Genomic DNA, 13,010 nt, shown 5'->3' on the forward strand with positions numbered 1-13,010 from the left:
CTCTTCTTCCTCCTGGAAGTTGCAAATACTCTCCCCTAATTCCGTTAAACTCACTTGCATTTCTGAAGAAGAGTAATAACCCTCATGAGCCTAATACATCCCTTAATTCTATTAAGTCTACTCATCCTTACCCTACTCTTTGCAACAGGGCTTTACACAGAAACCCCACTACTTGGAGTGTGCCCCCAAAACTTGTCTGCTCTACTATCTTCTGTCTAGTCATACTCCTATTCACTGTTCTCAACTACTCATAAATGACCTGCTCTTGTTTACACTGCCAGTATACACTGTTTCTCCAAGCCATCACAGCTGATATCAGCTGGTGCTATCCTGAAACTGCCACTCTTAACTCCCTCTTAAAGTGGATAGATGATCTTTGCTGGCAGGGCAGCCTCCAATACTTTCACCCTGATGAAGTTCTATTCTTTAACACTCACTCTTATTCTCATTCCCATTCTTATGCCACCCTCTACCTCTCTCCAGCTATCTCCACCACACTGTCAATCTTACTTACTCTCTTCTAGCCAATATCTCCTGTCTCCCTACACCTCTGAATTTCCTTTAGTAACCTTCACTTTTACCCTTCTGAAGAACATCTTTACTTTCTGGGCAGGTCTAGCAAGATCTCCTCAGACACTTCATATCAGCAAGCTGCTGCCCTCCTCTGCCCTTACTTAAAAAATCTTTCTCCTTATATCAAGTCTACTCCCCCCACTGGATCCCTCACAACACAAACTATTATTCAGTGGCCACTGAATATCCACAGAATTCCCGTGAGTAACATTTCACCTTCTCGATGTTCCTTCACTCTTCATCTCCAAAGTCCAATTACACACATCACTGAAACAATTGGAGCCTTCCAGCTCCATATTACAGATAATCCTTCTATCAACACAGGTGAACTTAAGAGCATTAGCAGTAATTATTGCTTAGGAAGACACTTACCCTGTATTTCACTCCATCCTTGGTTACCTTCCCCTTGCTCATCAGACTCTCCTCCTGGTCTCTCTTCTTAGTTACTTTTACCCAGACCTGTAAATAACAGTGACAGATTACTCACAGACACTCAACATTTTCTCATACACCATGAAAATCAAACCTCCCCCTCTATGTAGTTACCCCGTCAGCCCCATTTCAACCTCCGATGGCTATTGCCCTAGCCGGATCCCTAGGAGTCTGAGTACCAGACACGTCTTTGAGTTCTCCTTCTCATCTTTTTACTTTACATTTCCAGTGTTGCCTTGCACAAAGTCTCTTCTTCCTCTTTGGATCCTCTACCTATATGTGTCTGCCTGCTAATTGGACAGGCACACACACACTGGTATTCCTTACTCTCATAATTCAATTTGCAAATGAGACTGAAGAGCTTCCTGTTCCCCTCATGACACTGACACAACAGAAAAGTTAGTCCACTAATTCCCTTGCTTGCTGGTTTAGGACTTTCTGCCTCTACGATTACTCTCAGTACTGGAATAGCAGCATTTCAACCTCTGTTGCAACCTTCCATAGCCTCTCTAATGACTTCTCTGGTAGCAATACAGACATATCATAAAATTTATCAGTCCTTCAGGCCCAAGTTGACTCTCTAGCTACAATTGTCCTCCAGAACTGCTGAGGCCTTGACTTACACACTTCTGAAAAAGGAGGGCTCTGTATATTTTTAAATGAAGAGTGTTGTTTTTACTTAATCTGGCCTGCTGTATGACAACATTAAAAAAAAAAAAAAAAAAACGCAAGGATACAGCCCAAAAACTTGCCATCCAGGCAAGTAATTAAACTGAACCCCCTTGGGTACTCTCTAATTGGATGTCCTGGGTCCTCCCAATTCTTAGTCCTTTAATACCTGTTTTTCTCTTTCTCTTATTTGGACCTTGTGTCTTCTGTTTGTTTCCTCAATTCATCCAAAACCATATCCAGGTAATCACCAATCATTCTATATGACACATGCTCCTTCTAACAACCTCACTATATCACCCTCCTACCACAAAATCTTTCTTTAGCTTAATCTCTCCCACTTTAGGTTCCCACAATGCCCTTAATCCCGCTTGAAACAGCCCTGAGAAACATCACCAATTATGTCTCCATACCACCCCCCCCAAATGTTTTTTGCTGCCCCAACACCTCAACACTATTTTATGTTATTTTTCTTATTAATATAAGAAGACAGGAATGTTAGGCCTCTGAGCCCAAGCTAAGCTATCATATCCCCTGTGATTTGCACATATACATCCAAATGTCCTGAAGAAAGTGGAGAATCACAAAATAAGTGAAAATGGCCAGTTCCTGCCTTAACTGATGACATTCCACCATTGTGATTTGTTTCTGCCCCACCTTAACTGAGCGATTAACCTTGTGAAATTCCTACTCCTGGCTCCAGAAGCTCCCTCACTGAATAACTTGTGACCCCCGCCCCTGTCTGCAACAGAAATAACCCTTTTAACTGTAATTTTCTACTACCCAACCAAAATCCTATAAAACGGCCCCATCCCTATCTCCTTCCACTGATTCTCTTTTCAGACTCAACCCACCTGCACCCAGGTGATTAAAAAGGTTTATTGTTCACACAAAGCCTGTTTGGTGGTCTCCTCACAAGGACGTGCATGACAATACCTATGTAACAAACATGCATATTGTGCACATGATCCTAGAACTTAAAATATACTAATAATAAAACCCTCCATATGTGATAGTGTTGTTAATCCTATTGGCGTGAGACCAAGGACCATGGAGTTCCCCACTCATTGGAGACATATCACATTTTCCTGAATAATGGTTTGCCTAGATTATTTGTGAAAACTTTGATAGCCAATGTTGATTTTTTTAATTTTTTATTTGTTATTTAAAATTAATTTTTGAGTGGACAATTTATAAAAACAAGATGAAGTCAAAAAATTATAAAAGATATTTTATAGAATTTAACATTCAGTAATTCTTCTGTGATGTAATCAGCTTTACTAACTTTTTAAGTAACCTTTCTGATATTTTCCTTATGTGGAAATACATATATTTTTCTTTTTTTATTATGCTTTAAGTTCTAGGGTACATGTGCACAACATGCAGATTTGTTACATATGTATACATTTACCATGTTGATATGCTGCCTCCTTTAACTAGTCATTTACATTAGGCATATCTCTTAATGGATAGCCAATATTTAAAGTTATTTTCTTATTAAAGATTTTTACAGTCATGAATTTCAGGTGTTTACTTAAGTGATAACACTTATGGCTCATTTGAAGAGTATCTACACCTATAACTTAGGATTGTTTTTATTAAGCCAAACCATATTTTATAGGCATACAAGCAAAGATCAATCTGTCTTGGTGAGGACAGGACTAGCTGGATTTCCTAGGCTGATGAAGAATACCTAAGCCTAGCTGCGAAGGTGACCACATCCACATTTAAATATGAGGCTTGCAACTTAGATCACACCCAATCAATCAGGTAGTAAAGAAAGCTCACTAAATTGTTAATTAGGCAAAAACAGTAGATAAAGAAATAGCTGATCATCTATCATCTGAGAGCACAATGGGAGGGACAATGATTGGGATACAAACCCAGGCATTTGAATTGGCAATGTCTACTGTCTTTGGGTCCCCTACCTTTGTAGGGTAGCTTTGTTTTCACTCTATTCACTTGAAAGTGCACTCTTGGCTAGGCACGGTGGCTCAAGCCTGTAATCCTAGCACTTTGGGAGGCTGAGACGGGCGGATCCGAGGCGAGCGGATCATGAGGTCAAGAGATAGAGACCATCCTGGCTAACACTGTGAAACTCCGTCTCTATTAAAAAATACAAAAAAAAGAAAACTAGCTGGGCAAGGTGGCAGACACCTGTAGTCCCAGCTACTCAGGAGGCTGAGGCAGGAGAATGGCATAAACCTGGGAGGCGGAGCTTGCAGTGAGCTGAGATCTGGCCACTGCACTCCAGCCTGGGCAACAGAGCGAAACTCCGTCTAAAAAAAAAAAAAAAAAAAAAAAAGAAAGTGCATTCTTCCTGTCCATGGTTGTTATGGCTCAAGCTGAGTTTTCACTCACTGTCTACCACTGCTATTTGCCCCCAGTCACAGACCAGCTGCTGACTTCCATCCCTCTGGATCTGGCAGGGTGTCTACTGTGCTCCTGATCCAGAAAGGCACCCATTGCTACTCCTGATCAGGCTTCCCATTGTTTTGCATTGCAAAGTACCCGGGTTCATCCTAATTGAGCTAAGCACTAGTCACTGGGTTCCGTGATTCTCTTCTGTGAACCATGGCTTCTAATAGAGCTATAGCACTCACTGCATGGCCCAAGATTCCATTGCTTGGAATCCGTGAAGAAACACCCCAGGTCAGAGAACACGAGGCTTGCCACCATCTTGGACGTGACCCACCACCATCTTGGGAGCTCTAGGAGCAAGGACCTCTGGGTAACACTTGGCAACCATGAAGTGAACTCCAAAGCGGTGAGTACCCTTGGAACATTTTCACTTGCTATTATGTCCTATCCTTCCTTAGAATTGGAGGAAAATACCAGGTACCTGCTAGCTGGTTAAAAATGATTAGCATGGCTGCTGGACTCAAGACTCAGGTGTGAGGCTATCTGGGGAAGGGCTTTCTAACAACCACCTAACCTTCTGGGTTGGGAAAGTTGATCTACCTGGAGCCAACTTCCCCTTTCAGTTTTCCTGGTAAAGCTGAGGGCTGACTAGAGGAAGAATACTGTCATCCTGAACTCCCAGCATTAGCCAGTTGAGATCATGGTGCACCCAGAAGTCTCTACTAAACAGTCACCCATGCATACATCCCTATCTTTCATTCTGACCCATACCTCCTAGGTCACAACCTGACTTTCTTGAAAGTGTAGCCACAAAATTCTCCTTACCTCTAATCTACTTTCTCTGATCCCTGCCTCTTAAGTACTAATGGTTCAGACTTTCATTTCCTCTAGCATTTTGTATCACCAAAGGGATCTAAGGAAGCTCTATGTTGCATCCTTAGGCATCTAGGCTATAAACCCAAGGAGTCTTGACCTGGGTGTTCCTCCTGATTTAGGTATACAGCTCTCAACATGGGGAGTTATGTGGGACCTATTCCCTACCACCCTTGCCAGGGCTTCAAGTTTGTGAATGGCTAAGAGAAGAGAGAGACCGAGAGAGAGAGAGAGAGAGAGAGAGAGAGAGAGAGAGAGAGATGGAGAGACAGAGGAGAGAGAGAGACAAAGTAGGAGTCAAAGAGAGAAAGAGAAACAGAAAGATAAAAATAGTAAAAAAAAAAAGTGCTCTATTTCTTTAAAAGTCAGAGTAAATTTAAAACCTATAATTGATATTTGAAAGTCTTCTCCATGACCCTGTAACACTCCAATACTACCTTATTGTCAGTGTAAACAAGGACAAAACCTGAAAACACTCAGACCACTGACAACCTGTAGTTTTCCTATCAAAAATCCTTAACCCAGTAACCCATGGATAACCCAAATTCATTCAATCTGTAGCAGCAAATGCTTTGCTAACAGAAGAAAGTAGAAAAGTAACTTTTAGAGGAAATCTCATTGTGAGCATACCTCACCAGTTCAGAATTATTCTAAGTCAAAAAAGCAAAAAGGTAGCTTACTACCTCAAAAATCTTAAAGTATGGTGCTATTATGTTAGGAAAAGGTAATTTAACACTAACCACTGATAATTCCCTTAAACCAGCAGATTTCCTAACAGGGGATTTAAATCTTAATTATGAAACAAAGGTCCCACCAGACCTAGGAGGAACTCCCTTCTGGAGAGGATGATAGATGTTTCCTTCCAAGTGATTGAGGAAAAAACCACAATGACTATTCAGTAATTGATAGGGAGACTGTTGTGGAAGCAGAGCTAGAAAAATTACCCCATAATTGGTCTTCTCAAATATGTGAGCTGTTTCCACTCAGCCAAGCCTTAAAGTACTTACAGAATCAAAAAGACTACCTCGATCCTGACTTAAACGGTTAGTTACCTACACCTTCTCTGAAATGAATTTGCTTGAGAAATGTTGTTTATGAGACTGCAACTTCATGGGACAACTGGGTTGTTATGAAATGCTCAGGAACCCAGTCTAGCTCTAGGACTTACCTCTGAACACAAAGGCAACATTGGGCTCACTGGTAAAGACTAGAATTCAGCAACCTGGACCCCTTTCTTTGTGATCAAGGAAGGTGAGAAGTGAGGTGCAGGAGTGCTATATCAGTGAGTGTAACTAATCCGATAAGCAGAGGTCCATGGGTGGTTATGCACCCTGGAAAGAAATAAGCATTAGGACCATAGAGAACACTGTGACTAATGCTCATTGGAAAATGACTAGGGTGCTGGCATCACTGTGTTCTTTTTTCAGATGGGAAACACTCCCCCAAGGCAAAAACACCTCAAGATGTGTTCTGGAAAATTGGGACCAATTTAACCCTCAGATGCTAAGAAATACATGACTTATATTCTTTTGCAGTACTGCCTGGTCACAATATCCTCTTCAAGAGGGAGAAACCTGGCTTCCTGTGGGAAACATGAATCATAACACCATCTTAGAACTAGACATCTTTTGCTGTAAAGAAGGCAGGTGGAGTGAAATGTCATGTGTAGAAACTTTCTTTTCATTAAAATACAACTCACAATTACATAAAAAGTGTGATTTATGCCCTACAGGAAGCCCTCAGAGTCTACCTCCCTACACCAGCATCCCCACAACTCCTTCTCCAACTAAGAAGGATCCCCCTTTAACCCAAAGTGTCCAAAAGTAGATAGACAAAGGAGTAAACAATGAATCAAGACTACCTGTATTCCCCTGTTATGCCCACTTCAAGCAGTAGGGGGAGGAGAATTTGACCCAGCAGAGTGCATGTACCTTTTTCTGTCTCAGACTTGAAGCAAATTAAAATATACCTAGGTAAATTCTCAGATACATTGATGTTTTACCAGGGTTAGGACAATCCTTTGATCTGACATGGAGAGATATAACATTACTGCTAAATCAGGCACCAACCCCAAATTACAAAAGTGCCTCCATAACGGCAGCCTGAGAGTTTGCCAGTCTCTGGTTTCTCAGTCTGGTCAATGATAGGATGACAACAGAGGAAAGGAAATGTTTTCCCACAGGTCAGCAGGCAGGTCACAGGTTACCAGTGCAGACGCTCACTGGGACACAGAATCAGAACATGGAGATTTGTGCCGCAGACATTTGCTAACTTGCGTGCTAGAAGGACAAAGGAAAACAAAGGAGAAGCCAATGAATTATTGAATGATGTCCAGTATAACACAGGGAAAAGAAGAAAATCCTACTTTTTTTTGGAGAGACTAAGGGAGACATTGAAAAAGCATAGCTCTCTGTCACCTGAGTCTATTGAAGGCCCACTAATCTTAAAGGATAATTTTATCAGTCAGCTGCAGACATTAGAAAAACTTCAAAAGTCCTCCTTAAGCCCTGAGCAAAATCTGGAAACACTATTGAACTTGGCAACCTCAGTTTTTTATAATAGAGATGAGGAGGAGCAGACAGAATGGGACAAATGGGATTTAAAAAAGGCCACTCGTTTTGTCATGGTCTTCAGACAAGTAGACTTTGGAGGCTCTGGAACACGGAAAGGCTGGGCAAATTGAACGTCTAATAGGGCTTTCTTCCAGTGAGGTCTACAAGGACTCTTTAGAAAAGACTGTCCAAATAGAAATAAGCCACCCCCTCATCCATGTCCGTTATGTCAAGGAAATCACTGGAAGGCCGACTGTATCAGGGCACAAAGGTCTGGGTCAGAAGCCACTAACCAGATGATCCAGCAGCAGGATTAAGGGTGTCTGGGATGAATGCTAGCCAGTGCCATCACCCTCACAGAGCCCCAGGTATTCTTGACGATTGAGGGTCAGGAGGTTAACTGTCTCCTGGCCCCTGGCGTGGCCTTCTCAGTCTTACTCTCCTTTCCTGGACAAGTGTCTTCCAGATCTCTCACTATCTGAGAGGTCCTATGACAGCCAGTCACTAGATACCTCTCCCAGTCACTAAGTGGTGACTGGAGAACTTTACTTTTTTCACATGCTTTTCTAATTATGCCTGAAAGCCCCACTCCCTTGTTAGGGAGAGACATTCTAGCAAAAGCAGAATTATAGACCTGAACATTATAGACCTGAACATAGGAGAAGAAACACCATTTGCTGTACCCTGCTTGAGGAAGGAATTAATCCTGAAGTCTGGGCAACAGAAGGACAATATGGACAAGCAAAAAATGCCTGTCTTGTTCAAATTAAACCAAACAATTCCACCTTCTTTCCCTACCAAAGGCAGTACCCCCTTAGACCTGAGGCCCAACAAGAACTTAAAATATTAAGGACCTAAAAGTCCAAGGCCTAGTAAAACCATGCAATAACCTCTGCAATACTCCAATTTTAGGAGTTCAGAAATCCAACGTATAGTGGAGGTTAGTGCAAGATCTCAAGATTATCGATGAGGCCATTATCCCTCTATACCCAGTTGTACCTAACCCTTATACTCTGCTTTCCCGAATGCCAGGGGAATCAGAGTGGTTTACAGTCCTAGACCTTAAGGATACCTTTTTCTGCATCTGTGTACATCCTGACTCTCCATTCTTGTTTGCCTTTGAAGATCCTTCACAACCAACTTCTCAACTCACCTGTACTGTTCTAGCCCAAGGATTCAGGTATAGCTCCCATCTCTTTGGCCACACTTTAGCCCAAGACTTGAACCAGTTCTCATACCTGGACACTCTTGTTCTTTGGTATGTAAATGATTTAGTTTTAGCTACCAGTTCAGAAACCCTGTGTCATCAAGCCACCCAAGCACTTTTAAATTTCCTTGCCACCTGCGGCTACAAAGTTTCCAAACAAAAGATTCAGTTCTGCTCACAGCAGTTTAAATACTTAGGGATAAAATTATCCAAAGGCACCAGGGCCCTCAGTGAGAAAGTGTATCCAGCTCATACTGGCTTATCCTCATCCCAAACCTTAAAGCAACTAAGAGGGTTCCTTGGCATAACAGGCTTCTGCCAAATATGGATTCCCAGATATGGTGAAATAACCATGCCATTACATACACTAATTAAGGAAACTCAGAAAGCCAATATTCATTTAGTAAGATGGGCACCTGAAGCAGGAAAAGGTTTCTATGCCCTAAAGAAGATCCTAACCTAAGCCTAGTGTTAATCTTGTTAACAGGGCAAGACTTTTCTTTATATGTCACAGGAAAAAAAAAAAAATAACAGGAATAGCTCTAGGAGTCATTACACAGGTCTGAGGGAAGAACTTGCAATCCATAGCATACCTAAATAAGAAAATTGATGTAGTGCCAAAGGGTTGGCCTAATTGTTTATGGAGAGTGGCAATAGTGGTAGTCTTAGCAGCTCAAACAGTTAAAATAATACAGGAAAGTGATCTTAATGTGTGGAAATCTCATGATGTGAACAGCATACTCACTGTTAAAGGAGACTTGTGGCTGTCAGACAACCATTTACTTAAATATTAGACTCTATTACTTGAAGGGCCAGTGCTGCAACTGCACACTTGTGCAACTTTTAACCCAGTCACATTTCTTCCTGACAGTGAAGAAAAGATAGAACTTAACTATCAACAAGTAATTGTTCAAATCTATGCTGCTTGACAGGACCTTTTATAGGTTTCCTTGAGTGATCCCGACCTCAACTTGTACACTGATAGAAATTGCTTTGTAGAAAAAGGACTTCAAAAAGCAGGGTATGCAGTAGCCAGTGATAACAGAATACTCTAAAGTAATTTTCTTGCTCCAGGAACTAGTGCTCAGCTGACAGAACTAATAGTCCTCACTCAGGCACTAGAATTAGGAAAAGGAGAAAAGGTAAATAAATACACAGAGTCTAAGTATACTTACCTAGTCTTCCATGCCCATGCAGCAATACGGAGAGAAAGGGAATTCCTAACTTCTGAGGGAACATCTATCAAATATCAAGAAGCCAGTAGAAGATTATCATTGGCTGTACAGAAACCTAAAGAGGTGGCAGTCTCACTCTACCTGGGTCATCATAAAAGGAAAGAAAAGGGAAATAGAAGGGAAATGTTAAGTGGACATGAAGCCCAAAGAGCCGTAAGGCAGGATCCTCCATTAGAATGCTTCTAGAAGGACCCCTAGTGTGGGGTAATCCTCTCTGGGAAAACAAGCCCCAGTTTTCAGCAGAAGAAATAGAATGGGGAATCTCACAAGGACGTAGTTTCTTCCCCTCAGGATGGCTAGCCACCGAAGAAGGAAAGATACTTTTGCCTGCAGCTAACCAATGAAAATTCCTTAAAACCTTCACTAAACCTTTCACTTAGGCATTGATAGCACCCATCAGATGGCCAAATCATTATTTACTGGACAAGGCCTTTTCAAAACTATCAATCAGTTAGTCAAGACCTGTGAAGTGTGTCAAAAAAAAAAAAAAAAAAATCCCCCGCCTTATTGTCATTCCCCTTTGGGAGAACAAAGAATAGGCCATTACCCAGGAGAAGACTGGAAACTAGATTTTACTGACATGCCCACATCTCAGGGATTTCAGGGATTTTAGTAGCTACTAGTTTGGGTAGATACTTTCACTGGTTGGTCAGAAGCTTTCACCTGTAGGACTTAAAGAAAAAAAAAAAAAAAAAAGAAGTATTACAGCACTAGTTCATGAGATAATTCCAAATTCAGACTTCCCTGAGGCTTACAGAGTGACAATGGCCCCACTTTCAAGGTTACACAACCCAGAGAGTATCCCAGATGTTATGTATACAATATCACTTACACTGCTCCTGGAGGCCACAATCCTCAGGGAAGGTCGAGGAAATGAACAAAACACTCAAATGACATGCAACAAAGCAGAAACTTGACTCACATGGCTTCTATGTTGCCTATAGGCTTACTGAAAATCTGAAAGTCTCCCCCAAAAGCAGAATTTAGCCCACTTGAAATGCTGTATGAACAGCCCTTCCTAACCAATGACCTTGTACTTGACTGAGAGACGGCCAACTATCGGGTGAAAAACCCACCCCCGATATTTATCGTGGGTATTTTCTAATCCCTAAGTGTCTCAACTGGCTTGAGAAATAAAGGGAAAGAGCACAGGAGAGAGAAATTTAGAGATAGGTGTCCGGGGGAGATATTACATGTCAGCAGGTTCAGTGATGTTTCCTGAGCTGTAAAACCAGCAAGTTTTTCTTAGCGATTATCAAAAGGGGAGAAGTGTATGATTAGGATGTGGGTCACAGAGATCACATACTTCACAAGGTAATAAAATATCACAAAGCAAGTGGAGGCAGGCTGAGATCACAAGGCCATAGGTTGGGGTGAAATTAAAATTGCTAATGAAATTTCGGGCATGCATTATCATTGATAACATTTTATCAGGAAACAGTGTTTGAGAGAAGACAATCTGTTTGACCAAAATTTATTAGGAGGGAATTTCCCATCCTACTAAGCGTGGGAGCACTACAGGAGACTGGGGATTATTTCATACCTTTGGCATCAACCATAAAAATTGGTCGCCTTAAGGGGGTCATCTGTTGACTTAATAGACATACCCTCAGGGTGCATTCTGTTTCTCAGGGATGTTCCTTGCTGAGAAAAAGAATTCAGCGATATTTCTCCTATTTGCTTTTGAAAGAAGAGAAATATGGTTCTGTTCCATCTGGCTCAGATGGAAGTCAGAAGTCTTATTTCACTTGTTCTCTGAACATTGCTGTTATCCTGTTATTTTTTCAAGATGTCTAGATTTCATATTGTTCAAACATACCTGCTCTACAAACAATTTGTGCAGTTAATGCAATCATCACAGGGTCCTGAGGTACATTCATCCTCCTTAACATATGAAGATGATGGGATTAAGAGATTAGAGTAAAGACAGGCACAGGAAATCACAAGGGTATTGATTGGGGAAGTGATAAGTGTCTATGAAATCTTCACAATTTATGTTCAGAAACTGCAGTAAAGACAGTCTTAAGAAATTATAAAAGTATTTATTTGGAGAACTAATAAATGCCCATGAAATCTTCACAGTTTATGTTCTTCTGTTTCAGCTTCAACTGGTCCCTCCATTCAGGGTCCTTGACTTCCCATAACAGCCAACTTAGTTGCAGACATCACCTCCTTAGTCAAGTATCAACAAGTTCTTAAAACATTACAAGGAGCCTGTCTCTGAGAAGAGGGAAAGGAATTATTCCACCCTGGTGACATGGTATTTGTCAAGTCCCTTCCTTCTAATTCCCCATTCCTAGATACATCCTGGGAAGGACCCTACCTCATCATTTTCTCTAGCTCAACTGTGGTTAAAGTGGCTGGAGGGGAGTCTTGGATACATCACACTAGAGTAAAACCCTGGATACTGCCACAGGAACCCCAAAATCCAGGAGACAATTCTAGCAATTCCTGTGAACCTCTAGAAGATCTGCACCTGCTCTTCAAGCAAAAACCGTAAGGAAAGTAACTAAAATCATAAATCCCCATGGCCCTCACTTGTCATTTTTTTTCTTTTTACCATTCTCTTACCCCCTTTCATTCTCACTGCTCCCCATCTATGCCGCTGTACAACCAGTAACTCCCCTTACCAAGAGTTTCAATGAAGAATACAGCTTCCCAGAAATATTGAAGCCCAATCCTATAGGAGTTTATCTAAGGAAAACGCCACCTTCACTGCCCACACGCATATTCACCGTAACTGCTTTAACTCTGCCACTCTTTGCATACATGCAAATACTCATTATTGAACAGGAAAAATAATTAATCCTAGTTGTCCTGGAGGACTTGGAGCCACTATCTATTGGACTTACTTCACCCATACTGGTATGTCTGGTGGGGTGGAGTGGAAGATCAGGCAAGATAAAAACATGCAAAGGAAGTAATCCCCCAACTGACCCAAGAACATAGCATTCCTAGACCCTACAAAGGACTGCATCTCTCAAAATATCATGAAACCCTCCGTACCCATACTTGCCTGCTGAGCCTATTTAACACTACCATCACTTGGACTTGGCTTCATGAGGTCTTGGCCTGAAACCCTACTAACTGTTGGATGTGCCTGCCCTG

The sequence above is a fragment of the Trachypithecus francoisi genome, unplaced genomic scaffold (genome assembly GCF_009764315.1).
Source record: "Trachypithecus francoisi isolate TF-2019V2 unplaced genomic scaffold, Tfra_2.0 Contig00189, whole genome shotgun sequence".
In the NCBI taxonomy this organism is placed as follows: Eukaryota; Metazoa; Chordata; class Mammalia; order Primates; family Cercopithecidae; genus Trachypithecus; species Trachypithecus francoisi.